Source organism: Bombyx mori, chromosome 8 (genome assembly GCF_030269925.1).
Source record: "Bombyx mori chromosome 8, ASM3026992v2".
Classification (NCBI taxonomy): domain Eukaryota; kingdom Metazoa; phylum Arthropoda; class Insecta; order Lepidoptera; family Bombycidae; genus Bombyx; species Bombyx mori.
The window spans coordinates 11,054,367-11,080,684 of NC_085114.1; the positions used below are offsets into that span (position 1 = coordinate 11,054,367).

General features: G+C 34.9%; 1 protein-coding gene across 1 annotated transcript in view; it reads left to right on the plus strand.

The window, feature by feature from the left end:
• Positions 1–271: 271 nt before the first annotated feature.
• LOC101736859 (beta-glucuronidase) overlaps positions 272–26,318 on the plus strand; it is a 52,504-nt gene continuing 26,457 nt past the window's right edge. Inside the window, exon 1 of the mRNA XM_038012288.2 lies at positions 272–585. The gene's annotated coding sequence lies outside the window, so the exon portion shown is untranslated. The remainder of the gene's footprint in view (positions 586–26,318) is intronic.

Consider the following 26,318-nt stretch of genomic DNA (forward strand, 5'->3'; position numbering starts at 1 on the left):
AGCTTGAAGAAGACACGTAATAAAAACTCATAGCTACTGTATGTTACTTGGCCAAAAGCCCGTATATACAGTTCTGCCGGCTCTGTCGACAGACTGGGCTGAGAAAGGGGAAACCTATAATAATAAATAATAATAACAATACCTATAGTATTACCTAAGCTATCGAGACTTCGACCTCATGTCTCAACGTGAGCCGCAACATTTGATTGTGCTCGTGCTGCCCATCTACGCTGATAAAAATCCAGTCGGTAGGTAGGTAGGTATGCGTTCAGAATTTTTTGTGATCTGTGAGCTGTGACTGTGGCCACGGAGTTTAGCGTCCAATTCCAGCTCCAGCCAGTCCGCCGACACGCGTCGGGCGGAGAACGCGTATTCCAATTTCGAATTCGAAAATAACATATCGAATATTATTACGATAAGCGCGCCAAGATCTTGTTGGAAACTGTTTTATTTTATTTTGTGCATTAAATTTTTTTTTAGTATTCGGAATCGTTAAAAAAACAAATAAATATCGCGGGTGACTAGATTCGAATAGTAAAATTGAGATTCAATTAATTCTCACTAGCGAGGAAAGTTTTATTAAACGTAAGTAAATATTTTCTAAATAATTCTGATGTGTTTCTTACAATAATAATTTAAATAAATTAGAACTATGTAAACAGCCTTTGCCAAAAAATTAAGATTAAGATTTTAAATTGTCTAAATCCACGATTAAAATAGTATGAAACATGAATGATACTAGGTAAATTTATATTTTGAAAATTAAACCACAGATAAGTATAACTATATAATAATAATGCTTTTTAGTAAAATATTTATTACGGCGATTGGAATGATTTAGTGTAATTAATATATGGGAGATATTTAGAATTTTTTAAGGACATACACACTGGTCGTAAGAGAACTATTCCCTAAGCCAAAACAGTTATACTATAGTACTAATTCAACTTAATATGTACTCAAAAAAATATTAATTTAGGAAAATAGTTATGTCAGGATTATCATAGTTCTAGATGAGTTGGCGAATTCAAATAAACGAATTATTTTGGTATTAGAATTTGATTTTCAACTTTGTATTTTCACCATATTATTGTTTTTGAATTTTTTTCATTAACTAAATATTTTATATCAATTCCTCACGCCGTATTTGTTGATTTGCTCGTGGTATGAGTGCCCACTGTAACTCTTGCGTAGCCAGTATCGTTAACGGTCTCCACACCACAAGACCGTACTTCGATAATGCGTTATGAAAATCGTCTTATCGTGGCCGCCGCTGAGTATTCTTTTTTTTATTGCTTAGATGCGTGGACGAGCTCACAGCCCACCTGATGTTAAGTGGTTACTGGAGCCCATAAACATTACAACGTAAATGCACCACCCACCTTGAGATATAAGTTATAAAGTCTCAGTATAGTTACAACGGCTGCCCCACCCTTCAAGCCGAAATGCATTACTGCTTCACGGCAGAAACAGGCAGGGTGATGGTACCTACCCGTGCGGACTCACAAGAGGTCTTACCACCAGTGAAAAAATATTCTCTGAATCCGGCTCACGCTGGAGCCATTTACCGTCGATGTCCTAGACACGTCCTTACAAATCCATCCGATCCACTAACACAATTATTTGACGCCTTCATCTCTTAACACTAGAAGCGAACAGAGAGACTCTGAAAACCGTATTCGGCGAACTCGTCGAGGGGTTCGACTTGAAACTTAACCCATACATCCGCCCCCTCGGTTTGACTGTTCCACCATCTCAATCAAACCGAATTAACCTCTCCCACTATTTAATATTACATAAAACTAAATTATAAATTAGTAAAAACAGACCGCTGTAAATAAATAAGAAATATTTTATTAAATACCCGTCCTGCGTCGACATCTGTTTCAATAAATTTGATAACGCGTGAGAAATTCTAGATACCTATACAATCATTATTGTTTATTTATGAGATTCGTTATTTATTGTATGAAGCTTCAAATGAACCAGAAATACAATTTATTAGACTTTATACATAACATTGATAACAATAATTTGAAATGCATTCGCGAGCAATGTTACAAGCTATTTGTGTTTTATACTAACTAGATGATGACCATCTTGTTGTGTCTTTGAAGCGGTTAGTTGCCCTCAATTAAGAGAAATAGTATTATTATTCGCCAATAGATGTCGGGAATAGTTGATTATTGTAAACACGAATAAAACAACATTTTCTGAAAATAAATCGTAGCTAGATCGATTTATCGCCCCCGAAATCCCCTGTATACTAAATTTTATGAAAATCGTTGGAGCCGTTTCCGAGATTCAGAATATATAAGTATATATTAATATACAAGAATTGCTCGTTTAAAGGTATAAGATAAGATAATTAAATTAATAATTATCCATATTCTAATAATTAAAAACATACTAGCTGACTCAGCAGATGTCCTACCCTGAAACTGTGGCATCCTAATCGCAGCGACACTTGACGGGTTCATTTGTAAATCCAAAACAAACAGGAACCGTCTCAAACCACATACATAAAAATTAAACTGAATTCTTCCAGCAGAAACCGGCTTGAGTTGTCCTGCCCGATCATAAATGTTGACATTACAGGCAGAGTTGCGTCTTAACAGTATTTTATTGTTGCGAGACTTTTAAATCAGAATTTGTTTGTTATGAAAACACGCTACCGCAGCTCTGTCAAATAGTTCCTTATCTCACGTAATGACTATCAATTCTAAAACGTCAGAAGTCACCATTAATATGGCTATGATATAAAAAACCCTCCAAATTAACGACTTTTTCTGGATTATTTCTAAACTTTTCGTACATTGTCCTCGCATAAGTACACAACGAAAAAGTAATCAGACAAATAAATCTATTGAGGCGTTCTCAAGATCTCTGGCATAAATGTAACAATCGATTTTTTTAAAATACTGCATTCATGGGGTGTTTCTCAAGAAAAAGATAGAAGCCGGAAAAATAATGGTTTATGTAAAAAATAAGATAATTTTCCCGAGTGCTTCTATCCCGCAATTAATGAACATCATACAATATTGGCTTCATTTTAATAAAATAAAACTAAATTGAGAGTAGATGAAAGCGCCCAAAAACTTTTATGGAAATCAAATGCATTATAAGCCCAAAATTGCCTATAATAACATATACACATATAATAACAAAGACACGGTTCACTATATTGCAGACAAAAAAAAAAGCACTTTGTTTATTAAGTATTGTTGACCTGAACTAATTATCACTATGAAAACAACGGAAAGATTCGTTTCCCTAATTTCCAATTGACTTTAACATGATTATATCAATACTACATAGATCGATGACCCGCTCACAATGACCTTTGTCAGAACGAGTTTTGGATATCTGTTACGAAATTCTTAAATTCAAGGAGAAAAATATAATTGAATATATCCTATGAGAATAATCATGTTTTTAACATGAAAATATGCAGTGATGATTATTTTCATAACTTTCGAAGTAATGCGTGAAGATTGGTTGGTTCATGGTGTTTTTTTCACCCAATTTTTCCCTTGCTAAAAATGACTCTCTAAGAAGTATCTTATTTCTTCTACACCCACTATAATTTTGTGTAGATTCTTTTAGCTTAAGTTACAATAGTATTAGGTTATATACCATAAAGCTTCTCCTCTATATATGCTGTCACACCTGGTCGCGGACTCATATTCTTTATTATTTAAATTTCACTCTATCTTATTCTTGTTAGATTACAACGGCAAATGAGCAAGAGGTCGCAACCTCTGGCCATATCATTATGTAAACACATTGTTAACAAGAAGCCAATTGTGGCTATCGTGAACTCAACGTTCGGGACCTAATTCTGATATACAGAAAGTTGTTAGTGCCCATTAATTTATTCGATCCAGCGACATAGCATTTCAAAGAATATCTTGGTATCGCTGTAATAAAAGTGAGATACGAAGTTGGATTCGGGTACAGTATCTACTATTTTATAGGAGTGGTAATTATTATTACTTAATGCTATCTGCGCACGTTTATAATAAGTCACGGTGCTCACGACAGAGTATTTTATTATCCGCACGCTGTGGTAACGAATTATTGAAATTACATTTAATTATTAAAAAAATAATTTAGCGATAGATTCCGTCCACAATCCATGCTCAAATGGCTGTGCCGACAATATGTAGCTACCTATTTGTGTCTTTACTATTCCTTGGTATATATAATTAAGATTTATCATTTGCTGATAAAAACATTAGATTCACTCAGCAAGCTTATCTAATTTTTATATTTTATCATCAAAAACACAAATTTAAAGGATCAGAGTTGGATTACAGAAGGTTATGTGTTGGGTTATATGAAATATGAACGGACGGACACGATTAGAGCAACAAAATAATAATATATATTTGGTCGATAGAACATTATGAGGAATAAAAAGAGGGAGATGAGATTACATAATACGTATTGTTTCAATATCTTGATATAGCGTTTCCTGATTACGTTAAAAAGTTGCACAACCGATGCGACAATGTCTTCATCGGAAAATTTGTTACATAATAATTCAGCAAAAACTATTCATTTGCAACATTAAAAGATCGTTGGAGCTTACCCACGCTCCACTTGCGATTTTCTCGCAATACCCTGGATTGCGATCATAACATTTCGAAATCTTCACTCGCATTCAAAGTCTTCAGAACCATCAATTTTTTTTCTATCGCTCCTTTGTCGTCGTTTCCTAAATGAAGTTTAGATGAGGTCTTCAACGACTTCCACTACGATTGCTGTGTGATGAAGTAATGATTCTGTACTAAGATAAATGATTTTTAGAATGATCGGTAAGATATTGCTACAGGTACTTTGAAATACTTCATTTTGAAAGTTTGATACGAATATTTCCGCAAAACTCTTATGATAGAAGAAGTATTGAACATTAAAAAGCCATACAGGTTTGTAGTTTAAAATTAAATTTAAACACAGACGCCTAAAATTAGAAATAGCGATCCTTATGCATGTAGTGAGATTTAAAAATCTTTAAGCCCTATTCAATAACAAAAATCAAAAGAATGTGTTTACTTACGTAACGCGTTCTGAATAATACTTTTCTATCTGTATAAAGCTGACCATATTGGTATGCCCGACATTGTGGCTTAGAAACATGTATGAGTGACGTCCCATTGCATACGATAAAACAGACAGACTCATGGGAATACTAAGTTCAGCTTATTATGAAACCGCTACCCACATTATACAACAGAAAATTTACTATAAAATTGCACTGACGTTATGGAGACTACGTAAGAATAAGTGAGTTTTTGTATTTAAAACTTACAATTAGTTGCTTTTTTCGTCATAATTTAAAAATCTTGAACAACGAGGTATTTGTAGTATTTTATCAAAGAAAAATTAATTGTGTTGTTAAAGCAATTCTGAGTTCTGAGACGATAACTTATCACAAAACTGGTGTGTTGCAGAGCAATATAATTTGTTTACATTAAACTAGAACTTCTATTCGTTTGGTTCGTTTTTAATATTTGTAAAAAACAAATAAACAGGAAAACATCAATCCATGTAATCTATAATTCTATTGTAAATTATAATAAATTATAATGTAGGTATAAATGTAAAAATTTGTCCGAACGGATTTTGATGAAAAGTCGTCCAAGAATATTTAATAACCTGGATTAACGCATAGTATACTTAACATTATTTTAAACCACTATAACCGGACAACGCTAGATTCGCAATTCGAAATTGCTATATGTTTCATTAATTTTGAATTAGATATTTAATGCGGGTAACAATGCAAGTCTAGTTAATAAATAAAGAATCAAAGTAGATAAAGAGGTTGATTTTACCAACCTAAGCCCACACACGAACTTTACTACCATCGATCATCAATCATCTTTTTTACTCAAGGTGGAAATAACGTAAGAAGAATCCGAAGAACAGTATTAAGATGACGAAATAGCAGTTAGGTTAACGAAACCCAGGTTGCGCACTGGCATTTTAGACTTGCTGCATCTTTTGGTCGTCGCCAACCAATTATAATTACAAGCTAATTATCTTCATGAACTAAATATTGTTTATAACATACGATATTATTTAAGGATCTTAAGATTTTCACGTTTAATGAATTCCCGGTGTTTCGGCACTGCAGCAAGCGTCTGTGAACTGAAGACTGCGGGTAGGAAGCTAGGAGCAGACACATCTGCCTACCTTCTTTCTGGCGCATTTCTTGGTGTTAAAACTAAAACTCGGTGACAATTACGATATCGATAGTTTTTTTGGAACGCTTTGAGAGCACATTGTTTTTTACTAAGTACATATTGTCTAGAGTCATGTATTACAGAAAAAAGTGATCCTGAAATAAACCTTACTTTCAAAATAACAAGCCAACACTTTGACATTGATTACTGCATAGCTTGTAATTGGACAGCTGGAGCCCGTATCGCTCGTCCCATCCATAGGTAGATCTAACTGGGTCATTGTTTATTTTCCTAGGCCCAACAACATAAACCTGTTAACACAGTTTGGACAGTACTAACGTGACTCATTGTGTGTTGCGTGACTTAAATGAATTAATCTTTAAATATGTTTCATGCTTTTCCCTGCTAAGGACTTGTCTATACTAATATTATAAAGAGGAAAGATTTGTTTGTTTGTTTGTTTCGAATAGGCTCCGAAACTACTGTACCGATTTGAAAAAATCTTTTTCCATTAGAAGCCGACATTGTCCCTGATGAACATAGGCTACTTTTTAAAAAAAAAAAAATTATTTTATTTTTTTGGTTTCATGTGTGTTTTAATGTTTCCGAAGCGAAGCGAGGGCGGGTCGCTAGTTTTGTATAAAATCAAACCCAAAAATTTACTAGTGGTGTTGTGGACGCACAAGGGTAGATATCACCATAAATCCTATTTCTATAGTGAAACTGTCATGCTATCCGATCTGAAGAGTGAATTAACCGTTATACAATTCAATTGGAAATTCAACATTATATCTCAAGGTGGACGGCGATATTCACATTATGTCTATGGACTCTGGTAACCTCTTAACACCGTGACCGTGACAGTAATGTTGTTCACTTATCTAAGCATTTATTTATCTTTCTTTATAGCATAGATGGGTGAACGAGCTACCTGGTTTTAAGTGGTTACCGGAGCCCATAGACATCTACAACGTAAATGCCGCCACCCCCCTTGAGATATGAGTTCTGAGGTCTCAGTATAGTTACAACGGCTGCCCTACCCTTCAAACCGAAACGCGATACTGCTTCACGACAGAAATAGACAGAGTGATGGTACCTATCCATGCGGACTCACAACACGTCCTGCTACCAGTTTACGCAAAATTATTATTTTTGCGGGTTTGATTTTTATTACACGATGCTATTATTATAACTAAATAACATTTGATCGTTCCTATGTGAGATTATTTCTTAATTCCTCAAAATTTCCATTTTAGCTTCGTATATACACACTTCCTATTATTTCTTCCTTAGATAGTAGGGTACGTTGTGAGCTTGGGCTATTGATACATGCATTCTGCCCTTTCCTGCCACTTAGCAATTATACATGTTGAAGAATGAAAGCGTTCCATAAAATTTGTCATTTTGATGCAATGCTTTGGGTCCCGAGGTGGGCGGTGGACGTAATTCAAGTCGTGTTGTTTTTCGGCACTAGTAATCATCAGGTCAATAAAGAGTTCGTCCGCCAATCAACGCTAATATAAAAATTAAAACAACATTCTTAAATAACCTCATAGACCAAAAAAATAATAAAAATCCTTTATTTTATTTAAATCATTATCATATAATATGCTTTTGATCAATTGCATACAATTTATCATTGCTGAAAATTTTGAAGATACTCTAGTGATTAGCGTTCATCTTCTAATGAAAGTTAAATTTACAATATTTGTTGCCAATTTGGGCAATATCTGTTGTAGTGACTATGACATTTTTAAGTCACATTCGTGAAATGATTCCATTGACACATTGATATTTCCGTATGGCAATATGTTATTCATAGACCTATATAGTATACTTCAGTGATTTTATTGGAATAACCTGAGACAACTATTGGGACAAAAATTAATTCATATCTTATTATTTCCCTGTCACTGTATTATTACCCTCTCTTCACTATCTATAAATTAATTTCCAAACACTACTAGCATGAATTTTATAATTGTGTTTGAAGAAAATTATCTTAGAGACAACAAACAGTACACGGTGTAATAAACAACAAATGTCGAAGCAAAGTTCTGGAATAGTTATAATATTAGCATAGTTTGAGTTATTACTGTTCGGAAACACGATTGAATATGTACCAAATATAGGAAGCGTTAGATATTGCAACATCAATGCATTTTTTCAAGGTTCATCTGATAAAAAGACTTGATAAAAACCATACATAAACGCTACCGGATTTTTAAAAGATGTTATAAAAAAGGAAATTTGATCGATCATAAAAAGTTAAGTTTCCCAGAAATATTGACACATACGCTTTTTCGAAATTGTATCATATATGTATACATAAAAGTTTGTTGATTAACGATATACTCTGTATGCCCGTAGCACGTAATTATACAAAGGTATATATATCACAGATAATACTATACTTACCCATAAACACAGCCCACTGAGTTTCTCGCCAGATCTTCTCAGTGGGTCGCGGTGGTAGATTCTGCGAAGCACTTTTCTTGCTAGTGCTTGCTTGCTTCAGTGTTAGCAACACTCCGGTTTGAGCCCCGTGAGCTCACCTACATACGTTCGGGTGAAACTGAAATAGCCTCTCAAGGCTATCAGCATATGTAGGAAACAAAAAAAAACTATACTTAAAAACGGCCGATTGCTTCATTTTTAAAATTTAAAATTCTAAATCTCCTTTAATGTTTTTAAGTTGCTCGTGCAATCATTAGTGTCAAGCGACAGAATATCTCGTGCCCGATCCGCCGGAAGCATTGGGCTTAAGCAATTAAACCCATTGCTTTAATGAGACATTTTAATAAGCAGGTCACCGGCAACACGCATCACTCACACTACGACAAAACGACTGACTAATTACTGCCTTTTGCATTGTAGATGCAAAAAGAAAAGGCACATTAAATCCTCTTAAATATTTAAGCGTATACTTAGTAATGGTATTTGTGTACGTCATTAGCGTAGTGTTTTGTGAAACTCATAATACATTAGCTTTTCTTTGTGCTCTACAGTATTTACCAATGTTTAAATTTCACAACTTATTTTGGACATTACAAAGAACGAAATAAATATTTAAATTATGGGAATCAGTCTTGTAAAATAGAATAGAATACGTACATACGTATTTGTATATTAATTTTTTGTGTTATTTAAAATCCTGTCATTTCTAGACATTGAAAAGTTTTAGTTACATAATTTAGCAAATTTTCTGATGAAGCTGTTTGTTTAATAAAATTAAGGCTATCAAAGTCAGTTAAAATCCAGAACAGGTTTCGTGAATTTAATACACAATCCATTAATATCATCATTGCTTATAATTTATTATACTGTACTATACTTCATTTGTTAGGTACTAGAATTTATTCCGTCACGTTTATTATTGATATTTAATATTTATTACTTCAATACACGCTGTTATTAAGAAGCCAAAAGTCGATCTTAAATTTCAATCACGGTACAATTGCGAATTGAATTGTATGCCTTAAGATGAGTGGCAACATTCACGCTATGGCCTCAGATTTCAGTAAATGCTAAACAAGGTCATAAGGAACGTAATCCATATTATAATAACAATAACAATAATTTTATAAATCCGAAAGTGTGCATTGTTAGTACAGGTTTAACCTAGCAACGAACGAACGGATTATTTTTTGCAGAAAAATATAATTATGATGTAATTTATTGATCTGACCGGTCATCGTTCTCGTCGAACCCGACGAAGGGCTCGACGAGTAAATTAACCCTCAGACACAGCCCACTGAGTTTCTCGCCGGATCTTCTCAGTGGGTCGCGTTTCGGATCCGGTGGTAGATTCTGCGAAGCACGGCTCTAGCTAGGGTTCGTGTTAGCAACGTCATCAGGTTTGAGCCCCGTGAGCTCACCTACTAGTTAAGGCGACGCTAATATAGCTTCTCAAGGCTATCAGCTTAGGTAGGAAATCTATTGCGATTTTCTAATGCAGCTCAAAATATCGTTGGGCATGTGTTGGTGAAAAATTCAAATCTAATATTTCATAGTACACATTAGCTCGGTATAAATTATGTAAACATCTTCGTTGATTCATAATCAGTGAGGATTGATACGTATAACTAATTGAATTAAAACATCGATATGTTTACAAATACTATTCCTATAGATGATCATTACACGGTTACTGCCGGACCGTTGTTTGTTCTTCCTCATTACTGTTTACATCCGGAAACCAAGGAAATAATACTATCATATTACAGCTGAAATTGTATTCATCTCACCCAATTAACCTTGCCCCATACTGTAATAGTTCATAAGATCGCCGATTCATAATTCCATCTTTTCAAATTCAATATTTAAATTAATAAATTCGACAAATGAATTTAGATAAATTCATTATAATCGTCTTAAAATTCAAAATATAATATACATACCAGTTTGCGTAATGTATTATGTTTATTAATTTAATATGCATATATTAATAAAATTATATTATAACGTATTATAATATAATTTTATTGATTCATATTCTATGCAAATTATATGTTGTATATAAATTATTTTTACGTTAATTTATCTCCGAATGCGCGTACTACGGACGTTCGTCTGACTGGTATAGAACATATTAGATAATAAGTCCACTAATGTACATGAAACTTAATATAAATATGTTTATAAGCCACAGTTGGTTATTGTATAAGACCAATTTTGGAGTAAAATTAAATTCTGGAAATTAAAAAATAAAAGGAATATTTTCTAAACGTGGAGACGACTTTTAGAATTGTAGAAATCTCTCTGTGTAATTTTACCATTTCATAGCACTAAATACCTTTCAAAGGTTTTAACAGAAAAACTATGGAGATTTTCGTAAGGAACATAAATTTTTCGCTTATTATTTAATTATTATTATAATTATTTTATTTATAACAAGCCATAATATAATTTAATATTGATAATAATGGTTGTATAGTATATTCTACGCACCAGTCAAAAGGGTGACTTATTTTGTACCACAACACATAAACTCGTCGAATTTATTTCCGCCTATTTCTGCCGTGAAGCAGTACTTAATGCGTTTCGCTTTGAAGGGTGGGGCAGCCGTTGTAACTATTCTGAGACCTTAGAACCTATATCTCAAGGTGTGTGGTGCATTTACGTTGTAGATGTCTATGGGCTCCAGTAACCACTTAACACCAGATGCCACACATCTAAGCAATAAAAAAAAAAAAACTCGAAATTATGTATTCACATCACGATATAAGAATCACAAGCTAAATATTATAAGTTACCAAACAAAGTTACCAAACAAAATCAAGTATAGTGATATCTAAAGTAATTATAGAAAAGATTTAGTTGTGTTTGATGAACAATTAACGACAAAAACAATCAAGTAGCTAATATTTTGTTACAATTGCTTAAAAACTAGAATACGTCTATCGATGCACACACTGAGTTCTTCACTAATTAACAAATGATTAAGTATTTACAACACACTTTGTGCTCTAAATAGAATGCTTATGAAATATGAAGCACTAAAGAAAATTTTTCACTAAATTACTTGCTTCACCTAAATACGTCTAGTGTTTTTTTTTTAAAATAAAACTAATAAATATTTAGTCTGCAGACAAACTGAATACTTTTTCAATAATTGTCGTTTGGGAGAGTTAAACTAGTAAGTGGGACTAAGGAAATGTCTACCAGTGCTCACAGCTTGTACCTATCACCACTCACTAATAACTTACTCCAGACATGGTACTTTACTGGTGGTAGGACCTCTTGTGAGTTCGCGCGGGTGGGTACCACCACCCTACCTATTTCTGCCGTGAAGCAGGTTTCGGTTTGAAGGGTGGGCCAGCCGTTGTAACTATACTTAAGACCTTAGAACTTATATCTCAAGGTGGGTGGCGTATTTGCGTGATGTCTATGGACTCCAGTAACCACTTAACACCAGGTGGGCTGTGAGCTCGTCCACGGAATAAATAAATAAGGTTATTTTACCTTATTTATCTATTCCGTGAGCTCGTCCCCCATCTAAGCTATAAAAAAATAATTAAAAACATATCCGCTTGGAAACAAACATATTAACATTTAACCATATCAAAGACTCGTTTTAAGATAAACCAGTATCTACATTTACTTTTTATTATTTTTTTGCTATGATAGAGGCACTAATTCACAACTCACCTGCTATTAAGTAGTTACCGGAGCCCCTAAACATCAACCACGATAATGCTGTCACCCACCTTAACACATGGGTTCCAATTCTCAATCTTTACAGTACATCGGCTACACCGCCCTTCAAACCGAAACGTATTACTGCTTCACGGCAGAAATAAGCAGAGCAGTGGTACTCACAAGACGCTCTACCACATTAGATTGTTGGTTCGTTTGTTTAGATTTGCAACAAACACACAAAAATTAATAAAAAATATTTGTATATATATGGCAGATCTATTAATTTGTATTTCAAAAAAAAAACACAAATGTCGTTGAACTTTAGAAAACAATACGATATACAACAAGTTATTTAATTATATTGGCAAAAAGCTTATAACATGCTAAACTGATGTATGGATCTCACGATTGCTGAAAGGCCGTCGGAATAACACATTGATCCAGCGATAAATTATAAGATGCCGGCCTACATGTTGTACTGGTGTGCACAAAACTGCTTTTTGGATTTACTGAACTCCATAATACCGTAATATCACTTAATTACGTATCGCCGAATATTGAGAGATGTTGATTGACAACCGTATTCTTTAAAACAAAATGAACATAAACCTTTTTTTTTTTACTTTGTATTTTGAACCACCTGCATTTTTTTTCAAATATTATATTCAGTGTGCACTCATAATATTTAAAAAGGTTGCATTTTTTTTATTATTTTTTTGCTGTTTGGTAAGCTTTCTTGATTAGGCATAAATACATATCTGTTAGGTCTGAGGATTTCGCCTACCATTTGTAGACCGAAGGCTTGTCTCCTATTGGCAGCAGAAAAGATTTAAGAAATACTACAATTTGAACTGAGGCACGTTTATTTAATTACGCTTATTGTGTACTTTACAGTTTTTGAGAGAACTGACTTTGTCAACGATCTAAATACTTCATTCTGAGTAGTAAAATAAATATATTTAAAACAAACTTTTATTGGTAATTGTACAAGCAAGATCAACGATACGCCGTTTCTGCGGGCATAATGCATCTATTCATTCAATGTACTATGTAAGGATAGATAAATTTTAACAGGAACACTCAATGGAAATAGGTAACATAGATTAGACGTAGTGATAGCAATAATGCTCTGACTTCCGGGACTAAATGCAATATTATACGAGGCCAATTAAGTTGTTTTAGATGCTGTACAATGCAATATGGATATTAAACTAATTAGAAAACACTTAGAGCATGTTATAAGCGTGTAGCTAAAGGAATAAATACATCACACATGTTTCTCACAACGTTTTTTTTTTATTGCTTTGATGGGTGGACGAGCTCTCAGCCCACCTGGTGTTAAGTGGTTACTGGAGCCCATAGACATCTACAACGTAAATGCGCCACCTACCTTGAGATACAAGTTCTAAGGTCTCAAGTATAGTTACAACGGCTGCCCTACCCTTCAAACCGAAACGCATTACTGCTTCACGGCAGAAATAGGCAGGGTGGTGGAACCTACCCGCGCGGACTCACAAGAGGTCCCACCACCAGTAAAGTTTGCATCGTATATTTTTATGTTTAATCTAAAAATAACATTTATAAAAACCGGCGTGTTCTAAAATGATCTTCGATTTGTAAATTACGAAAATCGCAAAACATTCCAAATGGACAATTTAATGATGTAGTCCCTAAATAGAAATAATCTAATACTTCTTAAATAATGTTCATAACTTGATATTATTGTGTTAAATGCTCTTTAAAATATGCTTATTACTAACGAGTACTACAACTACTGACGCTTTAAATCAGTAATCATATGTTTGAACGAAAATGAGGTCAGTTGCGTTCATTAAAACTAAGTAAATGCAGTGATTCGAAGCATGTGCTACTAAAGTTCTAATGCACACGTGCTCCACGTGAACCGGTAAACAAACGAACGACACTTTATTATTCTCACATAGTGTTCATAATTTTTATCCTAAATTGGCTAGCTCTCGACACTCTCACAAAAATTTAATTGGCCGATCGATTCAACATAATCACGAAAATAAATGGAAAATTGAAACGCATTTTATGAAGTTTTTTAAAACAAGTATATTTATATATAATAGTTCTATAGAATAGTTCACAAGTAATGCTTTATTTTAGAACAAATTTGGTTAGCATAATAACCGTTATAGTGGCCAACCTTAATATATAGACATATGCTGTCGCGGACTTTTTTTATATATTTTAAAGGGGAACAATTCTGTCGTACATTATTTTTGCGAAATTTTAACCGTTTCTGCAGCGCACGCAGCGGAGCTCTCGAAAGGTAAAAAAAACCCAGATTTTGAAACATTCTTTATTGGTGCTTCACTTGTATTAGTCTTAGCGTGATACAAATGAAGTAGGAAGCGATCTGTCGCTGCCGGCCGTAGTGCGGAGGATGGTCGGCAGCGCAGAGTCGTGGGACGCGGTGGTGTCCTTCTGCGAGGACGTGATGTCGCAGAAGGAAACTGCGGAACGGGAGAGGGAGATCTCGACTCCCTTTCCCGGCCGCAGAAGGCGCACCGGGCGCAGGACAAGGGCGGACAATGCCCTTTTCCGCCCCCCATGAATGGGTCCAGGGGCGAGGGACTTGGGAAAGCCCTCGCCCCCTATTCGATGGACCTGAGACGGAGGCGCATGCGGGTGTCGGCGCGTGCCTCTGAGGCGATGCACGGAGTAGCTGAACGCCTCACTACTCCGTGCAGGAGACGAGGCCTGGATAGACCGGGCCAGCACTGGTGTGGGGCTGCGGAAGAATTTTGGATTCCCGCGGCCCTGCGCGCACGTGTGGGTGGACACCGGGGTGGTTTTAGCCGGTAGGAGTCCGGCACGCCCCTTCGCTTTTCCCTAGGCGAAGGTAGTCCATGAGGATTTCCCCCCGAGAAAAAAAAAAAAAAAAAGTCTTAGCGTGATGTTATATAGCCTTCCACGATAAATGGGCTATCTAACACTGAGAGGATTTTTCAAATCGGACCAGTAGTTCCTGAGATTAGCGCGTTCAAACAAACAAACTATTCAGCTTTATAATATTAGTATAGATATGGATCGATGAAAAGTCTTTTTATAGGTCAGGTAATATTGTTAACAAGCTGTGAAACAACCCTGAAGATATTTAAATCAACTTTTATAATTGGCAACTTCTGTTATTCCAAATAGAAGGAATCTCAATGAAGTAAGTAATAAATAAGATAAGGAAATCAAAATAAAAAATATACTCTAATAATATACAATTTTTGTTGTTAATATGAGGTCAAAAGCTTAATTATCATGCATGTACACATATTTATGTGTGGCTTCGCGGCAGATATAGGCAGGGTAATGAAAATTATTCCCGACTACCGACTAGCAATCTGTCTTATCACGGCTCAAACTAATACAGGGTGGCCCATAAGTCCTTTGAAAAGTAAAATTTGAATAAAACGAACAGGGCGCGCGTGAGCGGTGCAGGGGAAGCGGGGGGAGTAACTTCGGTTTCTGGGAATTTAGTCGCGATGGAGCGTTTTACCGGAGCGGACCGTGCGTTTTGTGTGCGCGAGTTTTATAAAAACGACAATTCGGCAACCGTTGCGCGGCGTAAATTTCGAGAACACAAAGGTTTACACAACTTTGACGACACTCCAACTCTTCAAACGATTAAGAACTGGGTTGCTAAGTTCGAGGAGACCGGTTCGACGTTAGATAAACCGCGGTTGGGTCGCCCAAGGACGTCACGTACGGAACAAAACATAGACACAGTGACACAGTCTATTCGCGAAAATCCGACACAGTCAACTCGTAAGCGCGCCAGAGCATTAAACGTATCCAGGACATCGTTACAACGGATTTTGAAGAAAGATTTACATATGCACCCTTACAAAATTCAGTTGGTTCAAGAATTAAAGGAAACTGACGGTATTCAAAGACAAAATTATGCGAATGAAATGTTGAATCGGTTTACTTCCTTCAATAACATAATGTTCTCTGACGAGGCTCATTTCCATCTTAACGGGCATGTTAGTAAACAAAATTGCCGCTATTGGAGCCCCATCAATCCAAAAGTTAAGCATCAGAAGCCCTTACATAGTCCGAAAGTGACTGTTTGGGCCGCTATGTCAGCCCATGGTATCCTAGGGCCTTACTTCTTTGAGGATGGCAGAGGGCGCGCAGTTACTGTTACGTCGGAGCGATATGTGGCTATGATCGAAGAGTTTTTCATACCAGAATTGCAAAACTTTTCAGGCTTTAATGCCAGGACGTGGTTTCAACAGGATGGGGCCACTCCTCACACCTCTAACACTGCTATGCCCGTTATCCGTCAACTTTTTCCTGGCAAAGTTATCTCTAAGAGAGGAGACATTTCCTGGCCTCCACGTAGTCCAGATCTGACCCCGATGGATTTTTTTTTGTGGGGCTACCTTAAGGCTAAAGTATACGACACAAACCCGCGGTCAATTGAGGCCCTAAAAGAAAACATCCGCAGAGAAGTGACAAGCATTTCAGCAGTGACGTGCCGCGCAGTCATCGACAATTTTAGACGTCGTTTGCAAGAGTGCCGTGATCGCAACGGATTACATTTAGGAGATGTTATTTTCAAAAAAGAATTCCCGTTTTTTAAGCTTTTTATGTAAATAAAAATTTAATTCATAATGTAATTAGTTTTATTTTAATAAAATTTTTTTCATATCAAAGGACTTATGGGCCACCCTGTATTACAGCGGTAACAAATGAACTCCGACTAGCCCATGAGCCGGAGAGTAGCCGTGGTCTACTATAAATTGTTTGATACGAAGCATTCAAACAGTACCGCGGTCCTGCGACTTCACTAAAGAAACCAATTAGCACCTGTTTAAATAAAAGCATTATTCATACACAAATATCAATAATTATTTTCAAAACACAATATTGTGTTTTAGATTTATTACTTTTTTTACCTGCAATGAAATGTATGTAATTAATTGCTCAGCTAACAAAACATTAATGCAGAATGCGATTCGAACTGCGACAAAGAACGTTAGTTACAATTTGTGTACATATTATATAACATTTTTAGATATGTACATAAAGAATCGTCTAATTCATCGTGCTTACTGTCGCTCAAGAACATTAGCAAAACTATTACGTGTGCAGAGATCTTTTTTGCCACGTACCATCCGGCTTTAGAATGAGCTCCCCTCCGTGGTGTTTCCCGAGCCCTATGAGATGTCCTTCTTCAAACGAGGCTTGTGGAGAGTACTTTTTTTTTATTGCTTAGGTGGGTGGACGAGCTCACAGCCCACCTGGTGTTAAGTAGTTACTGGAGCCCATAGACATCCATAACGTAAATGCGCCACCCACGTTGAGATATAAGTTCTAAGGTCTCAAGTATAGTTACAACGGCTGCCCCACCCTTCAAACCGAAACGCATCACGGCTTCACGGCTGAAATTGGCAGGGTGGTGGCACCCACCCACGCGGACTCACAAGAGGTCCTACCACCAGTAAACTTACAGTACAGTTTCAATAGTACTTAATTGAGTAGATTTTTTTTTTCTCGTACCTAATCGCTGGTAGGCTAAAGGGGCTATTCCAGCTACACTCGAACGGTTAGGTAAGCTCACGGGCCCAACCCGAGAGAATTGCTCACACTAGCCGTAGCAAGAACAGTACTTCGCTGAATCTACGACCGGATCGGAATAGTGACACACTGAGAAGATCCGGCGTGAAACTCAATGGGTTAACGATTTGCAAACACAATAGAGTTAACTGATCATCGTGTTATTAAAACCAAAAGCCTCAATTGTACATATTATTAAAGCACGGATATTCTTTTAAATATATGAACGTGCTTTAAAGAAGCAATTAATAGCTAATAAAGTTCTAAGATGAAAAGGTTGTTAGTGTAGATACTACGCAGAAAGGGGATGAGTTATCTCATTCCTGCAAATACAGTGTTCTCACATATCCACTTTTCAGAGTAATTTACAACCGGATATTTAATCGAGTTTGTATTAGAAACCGTACCGTACCGTTTATTAGTAACCTGTAGTATGCTGGTAAAGACTCGGATTAAAAACTACGAATAAACAAAAAATTGAACATAAGTAAGTCCTAAATAAGTAAATAAATAATACAAGTCGCTTTGCTAGTCTTTAAGAGTGAAAAAAGAGAGGTACGAATTGACATAGCGGTTTCACGCGTGCTCCTCATGAGAGAGATCGTAGTATCGAGACTGGGCATATACCACAACACTCATTTCGAATATCTTTATAATAATAACTAGCGGCCCGCTCCGGCTCCGCTCGGGTCTTTAACAAAAATTTCAATTTATTTTTTTTAAATAAAAGAACACTTTTGCGGCATAACTATAATAGTTAGACATATGCTGTTGCAACACATTTTGTAAATTATAATGTGTTCTACAAAGTCGTAGTACATTCTTTTATTCTATCACCAATAGTTTTCGCAGGGCACGCGATGTAAAGAATATTTTAGGTATTTTTTTATACCTTGGGTTATATTATTGGAGTTTTAATAAGGATCCATAATTTTTTAAAATAAAATTATAGCCTATGTCACTCGGAGATAGTGTAGCTTCCAAACAGCGAAAGAACTTTTCAAATCGGTTCAGTAGTTTCGGAGCCTATTCAATACAAACAAACAAACAAATCTTTCCTCTTTATAATATTATTATTATTATTAGTATATAGAAGTATAGCATAAGTTACGTTCACCAATATTTCGATTAGCATCTTGATGATTGACACCTCCCAGCTACCTTGGGAAGAAGGAGTGACTTCATAAAACATAGATACGGATTCTACTTCGACAACAATAATAATTAAAATTATGTATGTCGAATCTGTTAATTTTGCATGAAACATAAAGGAAATAGCTAATTCTTAATCAAATCATCTATAACTGTTTTATGTACGTGAACAAATGATTTTCTGATAGCATAATCATCGAGATTGAATGATTGTAACTCATATGATTCGAGACGGATGCCATTATTCACGTTATCCTGTGCATGGGCCCCGGTAACCAATTAACAACAGGTGGGCCGTAAACTCGTCTAATGATCTAGAGCAGTGATTCTCAACCACTGTTCCGCGGCACTTTTGTGTGCCGCCAAATTTCAAAAGTGTGTCGCCAAATTTTGCGAATATATAATAATGTTAATATTATTAAATTATATCATTTTAAAAGAAAAATATTTTAAACATGAATATATATTGAAATCCACAAAAAAAAATGTATAGTATATTTTAGTTTATTTCGTATATTAAAATTTTTTGATAAACTATTTACGCAGTGTGTTGTAGTAAGTAAATAATTTTTATCTTTTTTTTTTGTGTGCCACCAAATTTTGAAATCGTTAAATATGTGCCGCAACAAAAAAAAAGGTTGAGAATCACTGATCTAGAGCAACAAAAACTATAAACAAAAAAACTAACTTATATATAACTATACCTTGAGATTACATCATTCAATACGATGTACTTACATGGATATGTCAAGTTCAAAATTAATTGAATCTAGGAAGTAATTTATTGATACAATGAAAAAACAAACAAAAGCAAATCTTGTAACTACTAGTATGTACACGTGTGCTTTTTTACTTTTAATTTCCTCTGTAAACGTAAGTCATTATTTTATTTATATCATTGAGATTAATTGCATCTGATATGAAAATGTAATGTAAACTTTTTTTTGTAAGCTGATTTATAGTTAGAAACATGAGGTACCTACTTCAATATTTAACGAATCTCAGATGTAATTAAAATAAGGATGTATATTTAATTAGACTGTATTTTTTGTTATATTTATAACTTGTCTACGCAAAACTTACTTCAATACGATGTTAACAAAGGTAATACAGTTTATCTTACACTCCCACCACTATGACGTAATTTTAACAGAATGTATTTTTACTTTATTTAAGGGAAATAGTTTATGACCTGTTTCATTTTTGGAGTTAGGAGACAAAGCAATGAATACTAGAAACATTAACAAATTTGTCTTTGGCGCCGTGATAACGTGAAAGAGTTATAGTTGTCCTCCTGGCTTAACTTTTGCTCGCCCAGCTATCCTAGGGAAACTGGAAAGGCCTTCGGGCCACCAGTAATCCTTCCTTCATAAAAAAAAAAGTTATAGTTCTGTCCTTTAGTCGTATAAGGAAACTGAACTACGCGGCATTTTGACGTTCATAAAGATTCATTGAGTGTTTTTATAAAATGTTTACTTCTGGTACGAGAACAATTTTCGAAAGTAATAATATCAACTAATTTTTGAATTTTATTGTTTCTCTCGTAGAAACACGCAGTTTTTTAATAAGAGACGCGATACGTCATTTGCATATGGAACGGCACACCAGCAAAAACTAGGTATTTTACGTATTTTTTCATCGAATAGGATACAGAATATGAATCTACGGGATTATTAAGACCTTGTCAATGTAAACTATATATAAGCTGATATATATAGCTATATGCATAAATATGCTACATACTGAATTAGAAACTAATGTAACAATTATATTATTAACTTTGATTTTTTTGCCTACCCTTTTGTTGTTAGCCTAGATTGGTGGGCAAGCTCACAGGCTTCGGCTTGTAAGAGTTTGCTACCATATACCCTAACAAGAACAGTGATTCGCTGAATCTTTCGCCGGATCGATATTGCGACCCACTGAAAAGAGCCGGCGATAAACTCAATGGTGTGAACATTGACTATAATTAAAGATGGGATCTTATCCGACCCCGACGGACAAAGACAAAGCCATGTCTTATCGGAACCTCCGGATTCACTCTCGGCGCTTTTAGGACCCTGAAGCACCGGTCACCGTCCTCGTCGATTACGACGATGAGTTCGACGAGCGAATTAAACCATAGACACAGCCTACGGACTTTCTCGCCGAATCTCGCAAGAGCAGTGATTCTGCGAAGCACTGCTCTTACTAGGGCTAGCATTAGCAAACTCTCTCAGGTTGAGTCTGTGAGCTCACCTACCCGTCTGGGCATAGCGGGAATAGCCGCTTAGACGATCAGCAAATAGGTAGGGACAAAAAAAGATAGGATATCAAAGGTCTGTCAAGTCAATAATATCAAGATCGAAAGAATTGTAAGATGTACCAGACTTTTTAGTGTAGAAAATACAGACGCTCTTAGGTAACATTAGACTTATATCAATTGTTATATATGTGGACTTTTACATAATATGTGCATAGGCAGTCTTATTGAAAAAATATTTTTTCATTATTCTATGTACTTATAAAAAATCTGTTCACGTTTTTGTCTGATAGTTGTAAATAAGCGAGAACCCTAACATAAACATGTTTTATTTCACTTCATTCTTTATTATTGACTGGCTCGGTGGTGCTAAGTTAGCGCCCAAGACTGTTGCGCCGAGGTTCAATTCCCACATCGGGCACTCATTCGTGTGATGAACAAGTTTGTTTGCTCTTTATCCGTGAGATTATTATCTATATATGTATATCGATAAAAAAAACGTATAAGAGTATTTATGTCAGTCTCAGTATAAACACAAGGAATCGTAAGTCGGAGACCAGATGAGCGTGCGTGATTTGCTCCCAGTTATTTATTTAGCTACTATTTATGTTTATTATTCTCATATTATGTCAAATCAAATCAAATCAAATCAAAATCTTTTTTTTTTTATTCAACGTAAATGAAGGTACATACTTGTTGAACGTCAAAAAGGACTACTTTTAATGTGTAAACTCTTAACTCTATGTATTAATTATTAAAAAAAAATAACAAAACGTTTCATTGTTTATATTCAATTTACGAAATACTCGCGGCCATAATTCGATAGGTCCGTATTTATGAAATATTTAATATATAAAAGATATTTTTATTAAATTAGATGAACATTTTTAGTCCCACGGTTGGCTTTTAGACTAATAATTGTTTACCTTCAACGTTAGAAATACAGAAATACGCGACCTCGCTATATTTAATAGATTCGAACATTATTACGAAACATTTCAAAGTCAAAATAAAGTTATCTATATATTAATACGTGAAGCAAAAACTTTGTATCCCTTTTTACGAAAATTGCGCGGACGGAGGAGTATGAAATTTTCCACACTTATAGAGAACATAGAAAAGAAGTGCACAATGCTAATTTTTTTTTTAAATAATGCATAAAAGGTTCATTGAATCAATGAAGAAAACATTACACACACTACATACCATGTATTTGACGCACACACGCATGCATACTATTTATTGTCAAACTTTTGTTCTTGACGTCTGTTGTCAAATTGAGAATACCTAGATTAAATATTGTTTGTCTTTGTTAATATTTTTTATAGTGTAGTCTTGGCGAAATTTGTGATTGTAGAAGTATAAAATACAATCATAATAGTGTACAAACTTACAATTCCAATTAATTATAGTCGAATTTCGACTACTGCGGGACCTCTAATCAAATTAAATAGACGGACCGTAATATTTGTATTGGTGTATTGTAGTTTGTGTTTCAATGCATTAAATCCTACACAGAATTTAGATTAGCTCCCAGCGTGTATTGTTTGAACCCGTGTACTAGAAAGTCACTGGTTTTGTAATGTATACATCAACGCATGCAATTTGCATAGAAAACATTGTTCAAATTGATTGTGCAGGTTTTCTGTTGTTTTTTTTTTGCTTTGTTGCTGGACTTTATTTTAATGGAAGAGCACTTGGTGTTAATTGTTTAGCCGAGCCCAGAGACCCAATGTGGATATTGACATCTATTTTCTGATATAGGGTAGAAGTCTCTTTTGCATTGTCAATAATGTCTATGTAATATAATTAGAATGGTAGTGCCGTGCGGGTTTATAATAATACTTCCTACCATTAGTTCCGGGAATTAAATAGACATCGAATATCATTTATATTAATTAATTTTTAATTCAACTTTTCGAATACGTCTTTCACCACTTGTAGTACCACTGATTTATTATTAAATATGTCAATGGTTTTTTTTTAAATTGACATTTTTTATTTATTTTGTGACTTAAGTTCCTCTTGTATACAGAACAAATAGATAGGAAAATAAAAATAGCACTGGTGATATGGATAAACGATACGTAAAAATAGAAGTAATTATTCAAATGATAATAATTATTTTCATTAAATTCTAATTAAAACGTCATTAATGCATTCCATATCATTCACGTCTTTATATTTTTTCTTACTTATAAATTTTATTACAACATAATATTGTAATGAATACATAGTTTTTAATTACCTTTTAATTACCTTACTGGTGGTAGGACCTCTTGTGAGTCCGCGCGGGCAGGTACCACCGCCCTGCCTATTTCTGCCGTGAAGCAGTAATGCGTTTCGGTTTGAAGGATGGAGCAGCCGTTGTAACTATACTGAGATCTTAGAACTTATATCTCAAGGTGGGTGGCGCATTTACGTTGTAGATGTCTCGTGAGCTCGTCCACCCACCTAAGCAATAAAAAAAATATATATTTAAATGTGTGAAAAAATAATCACCGCACTATCGAAGTTTAAGATAGCCGTGCTCAAAACACAAAACAGGTTACAGCACCATCCTAATTCCTTTACGAATTTCAAAAATGCCGGAGCCAGTACCAGAATTGTTTGGCGAGCACGCCTCATGCGTACAAACCAGTTTTTTTTGCTAACTTAGGACATTGCTCGTTTTATTTGCGGATTGATATTGTATAGAGGTCACTTTGGTATATGTATACGACATCTATACTAATATTATAAAGAGGAAAGATTTGTTTGTTTGTTTGTATTGAATACGCTCCGAAACTACTGAACCGATTTAAAAAATTCTTTCACTGTTGGAAAGCTACGCTATCCCCGGGTGACATAGGCTATATTTATTATATTTTAAAAAAATTGGGAGTCTTACTGAAACTCCAACAATGTAATCCAATATGTAACTAAATTACCTAAAATTCTTTAGATCGCGTGCGCTACTTTCCAAGCGAAGCCGGGGGGGTCCGCTAGTAAGAAATATTCATAGAGTACATACATATTTATACATAGCCTTAGAATGTAAAATGTAGGCATTCAGCCACTAATATTAATGATTCTTAATTTAATATAATGATGAGGGAACATTTCGATTTTGCCGAAGTTAAAATCCCGTATCACGTACGACTTCCACAATGAATAATAAATATTTACTTTAATATAAAAATATACTGCATTTAATGAATACGGGTTTGTTTGTTGATGTTTAATATTGACGTGCTTTATTTAACCGATTGAGTAGAAGCTTTGTATGGTCGTTGACAACCCGAGGAAGTTTTCTTGGAAACCTTCAACTGATGTATGAATGAATGTGTTTCTTCAATTTAGCTAAAGTCACAGTGCGGCGGCGAAACATAGTTGTGTTTCGGGAAATGTATTATTAACATGTTAAGCCCGATGTTAATAAGGACGATATATATTAATACGTGAAGCAAAAACTTTGTACCCCTTTTTACGAAAATTACGCGGACGGAGGAGTATGAAATTTCTCACATAGAGAATATAGAGAAGAAGTGCACAATGCTAATATTTTTTTTTAAATAATGCATATTAGATACTTTAAATCAATAAAGAAAACATTACACACACAACCATGTATTTGATACAATACATACATAAAAATATACTCTTTGTTTACTGTCAATTGGGAAACTTTTGTTATTGTTTAAAGTCTGTGGTCGAATTGAAAATAGATTAATATTGTTTGTCTTTAATATTATTGATCTACAGTGCAGTTTTGGCGAAAACTGTGATTATAATATCGAAATATAATAGTATTTGACAATAGAACCATAATAATGTTTAAATTTATAATTTCAATTAATTATAGTCGAATCTCGACTACTGCGGGGCCACTAGTACTGATAAATTCGTATCAAGAAAAAAATTGGCCTTTGGGTTTTTCTATACTTCTAGATAATTTCATATACACTGTTCATAATCAACTTTTACGACGAAGATACATTATTATTATGTACCAAAATTTCCGGTTTTTAAATCTAAGCAAAATTTAAGCATAACTTACCCATAACGATACCCCATTTTGTGAGTCGACACAGCACATAATAGTGATGTGTTCCGTATTTAAAATCAGAATAGATAAATTAATTGGGAGCTTGTCAAAATCTCTCTTACCGACTTAAAAAAAAAAACAATATTCAGAAGATAATTATTTTCGCAATTCTTTTGCGTGAAACAGAAAATCTAATTTAGTAAAAGGTCGTAACTGATTTACTGTATTCGTTGTTATCATATTATTATGAAAACAATTGATAACATCTAGTACATGTACCAGTAAATTGTGTGATAAAAGTACAACTGAGTAAAAAGCATGACGATTAGTCTTCCTTGGACATCAAACAAAGTGTTTCGTTAGCAAACTAAAGTGAATAAAATAAAATAGTTTATAATATAATAATAATAATAATACAAAATGCAAGAACAACGAAGTAAATCTCGTATTTTCAATTTGTCTATTATACATCGTAAATACCATATTATTTACGTTTTAAAAAGAAAGGTACGATGACTAGATTACATTTCAGTAAAGTAGATGAACAGATGCTCAGTGAATTACTGGTGAGTTACTGGTGGTAGGACCTTTACTGGTGGTAGGACCTCTTGTGAGTCCGCGCGGGTAGGTACCACCACCCCACCTATTTCTGCCGTGAAGCAGTAGTGCGTTTCGGTTTGAAGGGTGGGACAGCCGTTGTAACTATACTCGAGACCTTAGAACTTATATCTCAAGGTGGGTGGCGCATTTACGTCGTAGATGTCTATGGGCTCCAGTAACCACTTAACACCAGGTGAGCTGTGGGCTCATCCACCCATATAAGCAATAAAAATAAAGAATTGCTCACCAGCCTGCCGGCGCTCTTACCTGAATCACGCCATAATATGATTGAGGTACCTCAAGAGGTACAGTGTTGTTGTAGACCTAGGGTATCCTGCTGATACATAGGACCCTCACGAGTTGTTTCCGCTTCACCCTGTCT